The sequence below is a fragment of the Panthera onca genome, chromosome E2, assembly GCF_046562875.1.
Source record: "Panthera onca isolate mPanOnc1 chromosome E2, mPanOnc1 haplotype 2, whole genome shotgun sequence".
Lineage (NCBI taxonomy): Eukaryota > Metazoa > Chordata > Mammalia > Carnivora > Felidae > Panthera > Panthera onca.
The window spans coordinates 49,528,447-49,540,499 of NC_138353.1; the positions used below are offsets into that span (position 1 = coordinate 49,528,447).

General features: G+C 40.3%; 1 protein-coding gene across 3 annotated transcripts in view; it reads right to left on the reverse strand.

Annotated features, from left to right (window-relative positions):
- Positions 1-12,053, reverse strand: part of CFDP1 (chromatin stabilizing protein CFDP1) — a 118,951-nt gene that overhangs the window by 83,035 nt on the left and 23,863 nt on the right. The gene's annotated exons all lie outside the window — the stretch shown is intronic.

The window sequence follows — 12,053 nt, forward strand, 5'->3', positions numbered from 1 at the left end:
AATGAGTTGAATGTTGGACCAATGTCATGTCAAGGAAATTCAGAATAAACTTCTAGCAAGCAGTAAGAAATATGGGTCTGGAGCGCAGAAGAAAGGCCAACTGGAAGGTCAGAGCAGAGAATCACCAACATAAAAGAGATGGTTAAAGCTTTAGAGTAGATAAATGATATTATTACATGCATAAAAAGAAGACACCCAGGAATCTTGACAAAACCTTAAACAAATAAAGCAAAGGTGGCAGTAAGAAGCTCAGAGGCGTACCAGTCTTATCAGGGAGTGTCCTGAGACAGAGTACCATAGGGAGAAAGGAGTGGTGTTTGATTTTCCATTGCCAACCAATTTCGTCAGCAACTGATAAAATGTAAGGAAAATAAAAGCCTTTATCACAAACTCTCCATACTATACCTAAAAAACACTAATCCTTTGTTTTCATTACGGTATTAACCAAAGTTCTACTCTTCTGAAGCTTAAAAAAAATAGAACTCCAATTTCATAAAGGCAGATACTTTATAATCTAACCCTTCATGCAGCTGGAATTCTGCCTGGCTCCTTCTTACACGATGCTGTCAAACACACAGCTGATCTAAGTTAGCCCAATAGGAAAGCTGGCTTCACCACATCAAGACTGAGAAATTGAGGTCCAGACTGGCCCAACAAAAGTGAAATTGGAATGGCTTTTGAAACGGTATAAAAACTTGGATTCAGTTCACCCACAGTGCAACACAGTAACATAATTGGAAAGCAGACATGATGCTTGTGGTTACTGCGCTAAAGGAAACTTTTCCCATCTTTTTTTGAAGCTCGCTACAGTAGACGAAAGGCCAAGATCAAGAGTGTTTTGCACATGGTATTCCTTGAATCTGATTCTCACTTCTGGTCCAAACAAGTCACTATCTAACTGTAGAGAAAACTCTCCTCCTTTGGCATCTCCCTCTCACAGCTCACCATCTCACAAGCAACTGAGCTAAAAGATTCCAGTTTAAAGCAGAAGCAAAGGCAACACATGAGTTTTTCCTGCTCATTCACAAATTAGCAGCTACTGAAATTGTACATTTCAAATTCAAGGAGAGGCTAATAATCAAAAGGCTGTGACTTTTTATGGTCATATGCATCTAAAATTACTAGACCTGAAGATGAATGCTGGTTTGGAATCTTCCATTTTCACAATGATACAGAAATATTAACCTAGTTTAGAAGTCTTAAGTTATTTCAGCTTAAATTTATCATAGGTTCCCTTGGGTAAAGGTTTTGGCAAGAATCCAAGGCTAAGCAAATGAATACAGTAAGTGCTGGACTTCAGATCAGATTGATTTTCAATCCCTGACCAAAATAATTAGAACACAGCTGCTTGGCCTCTCCCATAAGAAAAATTCCCTGATCCAAATTAAAATATTTACCTAATATAAAACTTTCTATGTAATCATAACCTTCCATGAAATGGCAGCAAGATGCCTGTATCAGAACCTGATCAGAAAATAAGAATCACCGATTGCTATGCTTAGGATAAGTAACATTCTTCACTGTCTTTAAAACATTTGGGAATAGTAACTTCCAACATTAAGGACCTAAGAAAGAAACCGCACAAAGCATTTTAATTGATCTATAATATAGATAATTATATATATCTATATTACAGATCTATGTATATCTTATGTATATATTATACATATCTATAATATAGATCAGTTCCTAAGCTGGCTCACAATTTCTCTCAGTGTTTATAAAATTCAGATTTTTACTTGAACTCCTAGATGACTGAGAATTAACTAACTTTGATGATTTGATACAGTATGGAGACTACCTATAGGTGATACTCAAATCTTAATTTATTCTTTCTGTAACATTTGGCAAATACACAGAAATATAGCAGTAGTTTAATTCTTTTAAAGTTTATTCATTTATTTATTTTGAGGAGAGGGAGAGAGAGAGAGAGAGAGAGAGAGAGAGAGGAGAGAATGAGTGGGGGAGGGGTGGGAGGGGGTGGAGAGGATCCCAAGCATAACTCAGGACTTGAACTCACAAACTGTGAGATCATGACCTGAGCCAAAACCAAGAGTTGGACACTTAATCAAATGAGCCAGCCAGGCATCCTAGGATTACTTTAATTCTTGAAAAGTCTCTTTTTGGTAAAGGCTTTCAGAGGGGAAACACAAATCAAACTAGCACATAACGAAAATCTAGTTAATGTCATGACTGTGCAGAAGACCTTGATGAATACCAGTAATGGTGTGTAGAAATGGGCCCTTTCACGTAACACTGGAGAGACTTCAAATTGGTACTATTTGGCCACATCTATTAGGATTTAAGTTGCATATACATGATGACCCAGCAATCCCATTTCTAAGAATCTGTCCCCCAGAAATAACAGCATGAGAACATAAAAATGCATATGCAAGGATCACTACAGAATTATTCGTAACTGTGAAAGTTGGAAAACTAAATGTTCATCAATAAGGGAATGGTTACTCAAATTATAGAATATTTACATAATGTAATACAATGCAGGCACAAAAAATATATACATGTTCATACTGAACCTGAAACGATGCCCAAAACAGACAGTTAAGTAAAAATACAAGTTGCAGACTAACACAGAGTCCATTTTTGTTTTCATGTATATACAAGGACAATGTATTAGCACAGTGGAAGGATCTGTGTAAAACTGATAATCAGCAACTATACTGAACAACCTTGAACAACACGCATTTGAACCACACAGGTTCATTTATACGCAGTGTTTTTACAGTAAAGTACTATAAATGCATTTTTTCCCTTATGATTTTCTTAACACTTTCTTTTCTCTAGCTTATTTTATGGTAAGATATAGTATATAATTCATGTAGCATATAAAATACGTGTTAATTGACTATGTTATCGGTAAGGCTTCTGGTCAACAACAGGCTATTAGTGGTTAAGTTTTTGGGGAGTCAAAAGTTATACACAGATTTTTGACTGCTTAGAGAGATCAGCAACCCTAAATGCCACGTTGTTCAAAGGTAAACTGCATTAGCCTCTGGAGTTGGGAATGAAGGCAAGTGGCAAGGAAATTTCACTGTCTCCTTTCTGAAAAAACTTAAGTGATGGCACTACGGGTCATTTTTACTTTCTTATTTGTAATTAAACAAGCATACAATACAAGCTTTTGTATCTCAAGAAAGAAAATGAAAGAAGAAAAACCATTTTTCACTTTCTAAACACAACGGCAGAGCTGAAAACAAAACAAATATTAATTAAAGAAAATGCAGAAACTGTATAGTACCTAGAAATCTCATGCAAGAGACTAACCTAATTAGGCCAAGAAAAACGTAAAGCACTCAATCTACCAAATCAAGGAAAGCTTCGTGTTCCTTGTATGCAGCCAAAGAAGAACCATTTCCGCTGGGGGGGGGGGGGGGGGGGGTGGTTCTGCCCTCTAGCGTACACTGAGAGAAGCTAAAGCAAATGAAACTATCAATGCAATACATCAGCGTTTTATTAGTTAACCAAAATAGTTTCACTTCATTCCTAGAGCATCACAGTTTTCTCTTTGAATGAAGATGTCCACAACCTTGTTTCTAAATCAATTTCCAATGATCATACTTAATAAAACTCTGTGAACATAATAACTTCAGCTGTCTGTTCTTTCCTACACTCCCAGCAAAGCACCCAAAGCATTTTCCTGATAAAGGGTATAGGATATAGCAAAATAACATTTTAAAAGTTTCTAACACGTATAGACATCTGACTTTTAAACTTAAAAGATTGCTGAAGCTTGTTGAAACTGTGACTCGACACTAAGAGCAAAAGGAAGAAGACCGCTCTGTGTAATAAAGTTCAAATCCCTAAGGATTTTCTAAGAACACTAGAATTTGTTCCACCCCAGGCAACCTTGAAAACCGGTAGGGGCACCTCTTAGGTTCATAGTATTTGCTGTAGGTATTCTGTTCAAACTGACACAGGTTACCCCATACCAGTAACCACAAATGAAAAATGTTCTTGCTTCGAAAGCTTTTCTATGTCTGAGATTGCTTTAGATGCTTACATTGGCCGGCACTTCACTGTTTGACCCAAATGGTCAAATATTCTACCATTCTCCCCAACCAAAAAACAAAAAACAAAAACCGAAACCAAAAAACTACTACTAGTCTCTCCATTCATAATTACTCCGGTTCTGAGAATAGCCTGGAATAATCTCTTCAAATCAAGAATGTGAATGACATAATCCTTAATAAATTCAAAATATTCCAACTACTTACGGGAAAATCTTTCAATAATTAATTTCACTTCAATGCCAACTCATTTACTCTATACCTACAACACCTAGGGAGGTATATTGAAAAAGCAAGTTAAGAGTAAGTTAAAACTGAATGAAGTTGAGTATTTAGCATCCACTGAAGGACATGAAGGTAAAAGTCCAGTGCAGAGTAGTCTTGCCCCAGTATAAAACACATCATTCTGGAGCTGACAAGTAAGTTAACAGAAGGACCACCAACACTGCCAGAATCAATCATTTCTACTGTCACACTAGGTCCCTGAAATATCATCTGAAAAGCTATTTCCAGCTAGCCCTACCCTGGAACAAATGACGGCCAGAAGAAATGCTCTGAACTGAGATACCCTACCCGGCTCTCCTGGCAACGCCCTCACATCAGCTGCCTACGATGGAGGACTGAGCCCTCAGTACGAACCAATGACAGAAGCGGCAATAACCATTACCCCAGCTGACTGATCGCATCTTGTCCACAGCTTCATTGTCTGCTGACAGATTATCAATGTACAAACATACCTCGAACTCGTTTTTAAAAACGTGCTGCCCCTGCAATCTCCTAAAATAGTAACGAGACTGAAATACAGTACAGGAAACCCAGATTAGCCATAGTTAATGGGGAAAAGGCCTACAGGGGAAAAGGGAGGAAAGAGTCATCCAATTTCCCTAAAAAAATTACAAAATTCAAAATAGCTTTAAAAGAGTCCCTCATCAGTTATAAAGCTGAAAAGATACTTCTTACCCCCCAAAAAGTCCAACCAGGTGTGTAAGAAAGAATGGTTGCATAACACAGTGGCTGAGAGCTCAGGCTCGGGTCTCAAATGGATCTGGACTGGGATCCTGGCTCCGCCATCCATTATCTACGAGATCTCCACAAGTTAACGGCACCTTCCTGGGCCTCAGTTCCCTGGTCTATGAAATGGGCACAGAGTTAGCACCCACCTCTTAAAGTATTTGTGTAGATTAAATAATACATATAAAACACTTACCACTGTGCCTTAAATTTGGTAATTTGTCAATAGGAGCTATTTATCCTTTTTAAAAAAGGTAAAGAACACTTAACATGCAGCATCAAAAGATAATACGTCTGATATTTAATCTAAAGAACTGGTCCCCAAAGGAAACTGACCTGGTCATTAAAGGGAAACGTGTCATCCCCGTTCCTGACTACGGGAACCCAGCAGGTGACATAAATAATGAAGCAGCTGAGTCGGCACCAGGAAAGGGCAAACCCCATCTATTCTGCTCTGGCTGACTGCTGCTGTAAGAAAAGAGGGAAGGCAATGGCACGACTTCTCATTTCTCAAAAAAAGCCAGAAACCCAGATTTTTATGTCAACTCTCCTGATTTTTAAATAATGGCCGAATAAAAACATCTACGGACAGACTTGGTCCACGAACTGCCAGTTTGTGAATGCCTGCCCTGGAATGGAGTCTCAAACTAGAAACTGAAGAAAAAGCCCAGTAGTTATATAACCAAGGGACTTCAGCTCCCTAAAACAGCGTGTCTCAAAGGGCACACTGTTGGCATTTTGAAAAAGAAAATTCTTCTCTGTACAAACTGTCCTAAGCACTGCAGATATTTAGTATTCCTGAACCCCACCCACTAAGTACCAGTGGTCTCCTCAAGTCTTGTGACAACCAAAATATCTCACCACACATTTCTGAACACCTCCTACTAGCAGCACCACAACCACTAAGAATAACAAAGTTAAATTCAAAAGTCAGTGGGAAGGTCAAGAACATCTATTTACAAACAGCAATAAAATAAGAACAGGGCCAGCCCTGAGTCTAAACTAAACTAAACTACAAATCCCAAATTACCATCAAACAGGAAATCTCACTAAGTAGAAAGCTTGGAGTTGGCTGTGGGAACAAATCAAAAGGCTTAAATCCCTCTCCCTACTTCTAGAATTAAGACAGAAGGAAACTGCCTCATTTTTTTTTCTAGTCATCGCTTTAGTAGTATTACTGAACTTCACAGTTTTCCACTGATCTTGTTTCTAACAGCCGGAGCTTACGTACAGAACAGTTCATGCTTCAAAGAAATTACCGTGGAAGAAATCTGGGCACCCATGGCACCCACCCTTCGGTAACATTCCTGGATTTTTCTCTTATTGCTCATTCTCCTATTCAAGAGCATGTCCAACCAACATGACCAAGCAATTCCACACCCAGATATATACCCAAGTGAAATAAAACCACATGTCCACACAAAAACCTGCACATGAATGTTCACAGACACGTTATTTTTAATAGCCAAAAAGTGGAAACAATTCTACGTCTATCAACTAACGAATGGATAAACAAAATGTGGTATATTCATACCATGGAGTGCTATTCGACCATAAAAAGGAACACAGCACAGAAACATGAATGAAACTTGAAAACATTATGCTAAGTCAAAGAAGCCAGACACAAAAGGGCAAATACTGTATGGCTCCAACTGTGTAAAATATCCAAACAGGCAACCTAGACACACAGCAGATGGAGTGGTGGCTGCCGAGGTGTGTGGGAGAGAAATGGGAAGGGAGAGGGACTGCTTTTCTTTCCTGGGGTGATGGAAATTATCGTGGCTGCATAGCCTCTCGAGGGCACAACTCTGTGACCATGCTAAAAACCAGTGACGTGTAGAATTTAAACAGATGAGTAAATAAAAACAGCTTATAAAAGCGGTTTTTAAAAAGAAAAAGGGGCACCTGGGTGGCTCAGTCGGTTGAGTGTTCGACTTCAGCTCAGGTCATCATCTCAAGCCTTGCGACTTCAAGGCCCCATCAGGCTCTGTGCGGACAGCCCAGAGCCTGGAGCCTGCTTCAGAATCCGTGTCTCCCTCTCTCTCTGCCCCTCCCCTGCTCATGCTCTGTGTTTCTCTCTCACTCTCTCTCTCTCAAATGTAAATAAACATTAAAAAATAAAAATAAATAAATAAGGCACATCCAATTTTAAATCATTAAATTGACTAATACTGTTTGTTCTCCTAAAGACTAAACAATATCACAGACCATGTCTGCTGGAATACCCACTTTGTTCTAAGTATCTTAATTATTATTATAATAATTACAAATAAGCCCTTACTCATAATATTTACTCTTTCGAAACAAGCTGATTTTCCTCTTCTTGGAGTGGCCATTCTCTAGGCATTATTAGTAACCTCACTGTGTACCTCTGTCCACCAGGAACATGGGCACGTGCCCCCTGATCAGACATTTCACAAGGGCATCAAACCAGGAGGTAAAGTCAGATTTGTGAGGTAGCTGGTCGTTTTTATTGTTGTTGATATAAACACCTCTGCAGTGAATAACTTGGAGGTCCTTTCTTCTCTGTTAGTGAAAACAAGTGAAATCAGATCTAGCTTTGAAATGCTCAACATGAAAGCAATTCCTTTAAAAGTAAAAGGGCTTAAACACAGAAGAACATAAATCAGAGGTCTGATTGATCACTACAAGAGATTCAGATAAAAATTAAAAACATTTCCACCTAATATTGTGGTTATGCCTACTTTTGGTTACTTTAAGTGAAATGTTCAATGCTCTCTACCAGAATACTATGTATTGAAAAATGTAAAAACTTAAAAGCCAACAAGGTCATGTTAATGTTAGCTCCGGTCCAAGAGGCTGGGAAAAGACGAGATCACCTGCTCAGGCAGGCAGAACGATGCATGGATTAAAGGCTCCTGGGGACCAACTGGTCAAACACACTGAACACGGACAAACCACAGAACAGTCAGGAACAACTGTCTTCCCAGGTCTTTAGTCTGGGTCTTCTACCTTCAGCAGGACACTATGAGCAATTCTGACTCTTCTATCTCGGGGCAATTGTTGCTAAACTGGCACAATCCACAATGTCGAGGGAGACTTCAATAGTAAGGTCTTTTTTTTGTTTGTTTGTTTGTTTTCTCAATAGTCTCAATAGAACAAGAAGACAAAACTATATGGGAAAACAATGTTTTTCACTCTTATGTTTTATTGCTTCAGGCCATTCCCAATCTATAAGGAGGCAACTAAATAGTAAGCCCTTAATGAAATAAGGTGATACCTTGCAGCTAGGATTATAAACCTGTACAAGTCTGAGAGCCCGCTAGCAACCTACTGCTGGAAGAGGTGAGTAATAAATGTTAGGGTTGAAAGCAAGTAGTAAATGTGGGGGTGAAGGCCGACCCAGCCAAATACCCATGAAAGCTGGATTCAAAGGGTCATCGATGCCGGAATGAGGGCTAGGGCAGGAGACTGGGGGGCTGGCAGGAGGAGCGGAGGGCAAGAAATGGATCAAGAGGTTAGAACAATAGAACTGTGGAAATTTAGACACGCTAAGCAGAGTACTGGGCTTTCTACAACCAACTGTAGAGAACGCTTCTTATCATCTCTGATTCCTGCCTCTAATTAAAATTGGGTGTTTGGTTTACTTCATTCCCAAAGCACAAACTTTGGCTTTTTATAGCCCAAGCAGTGTGCTATTTTAAACATGTAGAGGAAATGCATTTTCAGTTACAAACATTTGCTCCTGTGAATCTGTTCTTACTTGCTAGCAAAGGATGTGAGACAGGATGTTTTACCCTCCTGCTCTGGTTTTCCTGTATTGCTTAAATCTGTTTAGAGAGAAGGAAAATAAACAAATAAAGTGTTTTTGTTGGACAAATCTATAAACTGAAGCAACTCCAAAAATGAAAATGAAAAACATCTGCAAAAAGTATTACAATGATTTTCTTTAATCAACTGGATTATTCCTACAGATTCTTCTCCTGAAAAGACTTCCCATGCCAGGCACACACGGCCGGCAACAGATACTAATATCTTGCACTGATAAAATGTGCCCACGTAGACCCTCCAGATCAGATGAATTCCTCTTGACCATCTTTCCCCAAGTACAATTACAACTGGAGAAGCTTTCTGAGATACATTTGAGGAAGATGATCACGCCAACCTTGAAGGCCATCTCCTGGATTTATTTAGAAATTCAAGGTGTACTACATCAGAATTAAATGTGTCCCCATTTTCACATACAACTCTAAACACGTTGTTTACCCAGGCAGACACATTCTTGTAATCTGTTACATTCCATTACAGCACTCAAAGAAACAGATTTTAATTAAATTTTACCTGACCCTTTCATAAAGGAGTCAGCAGTCTGTTCATCTAATGAAAAGCGTTTTACCTGTAGGCCCTTCCACATTCTGTCTATACTTCTGTTCTCTGCCCCAGATGCTGTCATTTACGGACAGCCGGAGAGAGACCCTCTTCTTCTTCAAACCTAGTCAGGTTCCTTTGAGCCCTCTCCTCAACGAGGCCTCAATCTCGGCTCCAATCCTTGTTGGGCTTGTATCTGAGCAATTTAGCCCAATTTTAGCAAAAATCCTGCTAGGCCAGCTTTAAGAGAATTCCCCACTCTTGGTATCTGATGAAGCTCTTCATTCCCCAGCCTTGATGTGTAAGCACTCGGCCTGCCTTCAGCAAGAATCCCGTTAGGTCGGCTTAGCGAGAATCTCCCTATCCCTGGTGTCTCTTAGTAATTCCATCCTCTGACACCCTCTCCACTGCCCTCATCCTGGCTCCCTGGCCATAAATTCCCAACTGTCTTTGCTGTACTGGCAGCTGAGCCCAATCTCTCTACGTTATTGTGGTAGTCTTGACACTTGCTGCAATAATCCCGAGTGAGTTTTCCTAACCATTTTAACAAGTATCAGAATGGAATGCCCTGGTAAGAGATGGGAGAGAAGGAGGAGTGAGAGATCTGGGTATTTATGTCCCTGGCTTCCTCCTGGAGAATCCATTGCTCAAGTGAAGGTCTCAGCTCCCATCAGGAGGCCCTCCCTGCCTCCAGTATCAAAACTGTTCCCCCTTTGCCCCCTTTAGGTCTAAGGGAGGTAATGGAGCCTCATTCTTACTAGCCCCAGGCTCACCATACTATTCCATCCCTGTGGTTTTTCATCACTTTGTGAGTTATTAAACTCTCCTCAAAGCACCCTACTTTGACAATGCCATCTGTTTCCTGCTGGGTCTCCCTGATACAGATACCATCTCAGCAATTTATCCTTGAGAGCTATTAGCTCTTTCTAAGAAAGGAAGGCATGGATATAGAATGCTGTGAGATTTCCATGAGTGACTTAGTGACTTAAACAAGATGACCCTGTTAAGCTCCCACTTTCTCCCTCCTCTAGTTATCTTCGTAATTATAGTAACAGAGTGTTTTCTGAAACACACACAGTTTCCAAGGAGAATCTCTAAGCATCAATAAGGGATTATTTAAAGAAATACCAAGCGATTAGAAGTAAAAATTGTGCTAGGTGAAATGAACTACACTAGGACGCCAAGGTACAAGAAACTTTGCATTTCTACCTGGTACTTGATCCACAGGTAACTTTTACAGTAACACTTAATAAATGCAAGAGACACCGTTTACTAATACCAGACATAAGCCTGGTAACCCAAGTAAAACCTGCAGAAGACTGTCTATGTAACTTGGAGTATCTGTCAATTCAGATTATAGATTCTGAAATCAGTTCAGTGGCCCATGACATTTTAAATGACACTTATGATACACAATCATCTAAAACAGAAAATCAGAATTCACCATACGTCGTACAGGTAAATATTTCACCAAACTTTATTTCACTTTCTTACACACCTATATTTACGAGCATAGTACAGAGTACTGTAAAATGTATTCCTTACTGTGAGTGGCAGTCAATAAAGTCTGAAAGCTACTGGTCTGAAGAGAATCCCTTTCAAACAATTTAACAATTATAAGGCTAAAAACATGCTGTTTCAGCCTAGAGCCTCACATTTTTTTAAATCTCAACCCGCACTAAAAATATCATTTGTCACTCAGCATAGGTGCATCAATAACCAAAATAAAAATTTTATGAAACAATACTTACCATGTAATACAGTATGATATTTTTTTTATCCCATTTTCTTTCTTTCTTTCTTTCTTTCTTTCTTTCTTTCTTTCTTTCTTTCTTTCTTTTTTTTTTTAAGTAGGCTCCTTGCTGGGTGTGGAGCCCAATGCGGGGCTTGAACTCATGACCCTGAGAGATCAAAACCTGAGCTGAGATCAAGAGTCAATTGCTTAAATGACTAAGCCACCCAGGAGCCCCAGTTTCTTTTGAACAATGATTGCAAACCATAGCTTGAAAGCTACTGGCCTAAAATATTAACAGGGCCAGTGTGGAGAACTCTGCTCACATCACTCTGTTCACGTCGTTTCCGCCGTGGTAGCAAGCTCTCAAATCCCTTTCCTTCTCAGGTTTCGGTGTAACTGCTACATGACTTGTGGTACCCACTCGCTCCAGTGGGAGAGAAACACATGGAATAAGGAGCAGATAAAGAGGCCGGGGCGGATGCGGACACGGCTCGGCCACGTCCTCGTGCTCACCATCACGGCACACCTGGAGAGCAGGATCTTCCTCAAGCACCTGAGCTCACAGCCTGAGGGCGGCGGGCATGCAGAAGCAGCCCTGAGCCAGTGACAGGTGGAAGCCAGAGGGTAACTATTCCAGTCTCCTCGCCCTCTCTGAGCTGTTCACCCCCATCCTGAGATGCCTAGCAAAACCAAGTGAGTACCAGCCACTACCGGCAGTAACCTGCTAGAACATACATCCCGGCCAGGCTGCATTCTCAGCCTTTCCCACCTCCTTCCAGAAGCCCTGGAGTCACCTCTCACATCAATGGCTCGTACTCAAACCTTTGTCTCAGGGTCTGCTTCTGGGTAAGCGCAACCTAGATGAGCACACACCCGGTTACACAGCACTGTCTGGGGCCAGGGCTGCAAAGATGAGAAAGGACAGTCCTAGAAAAGCCCATAGTCTGATA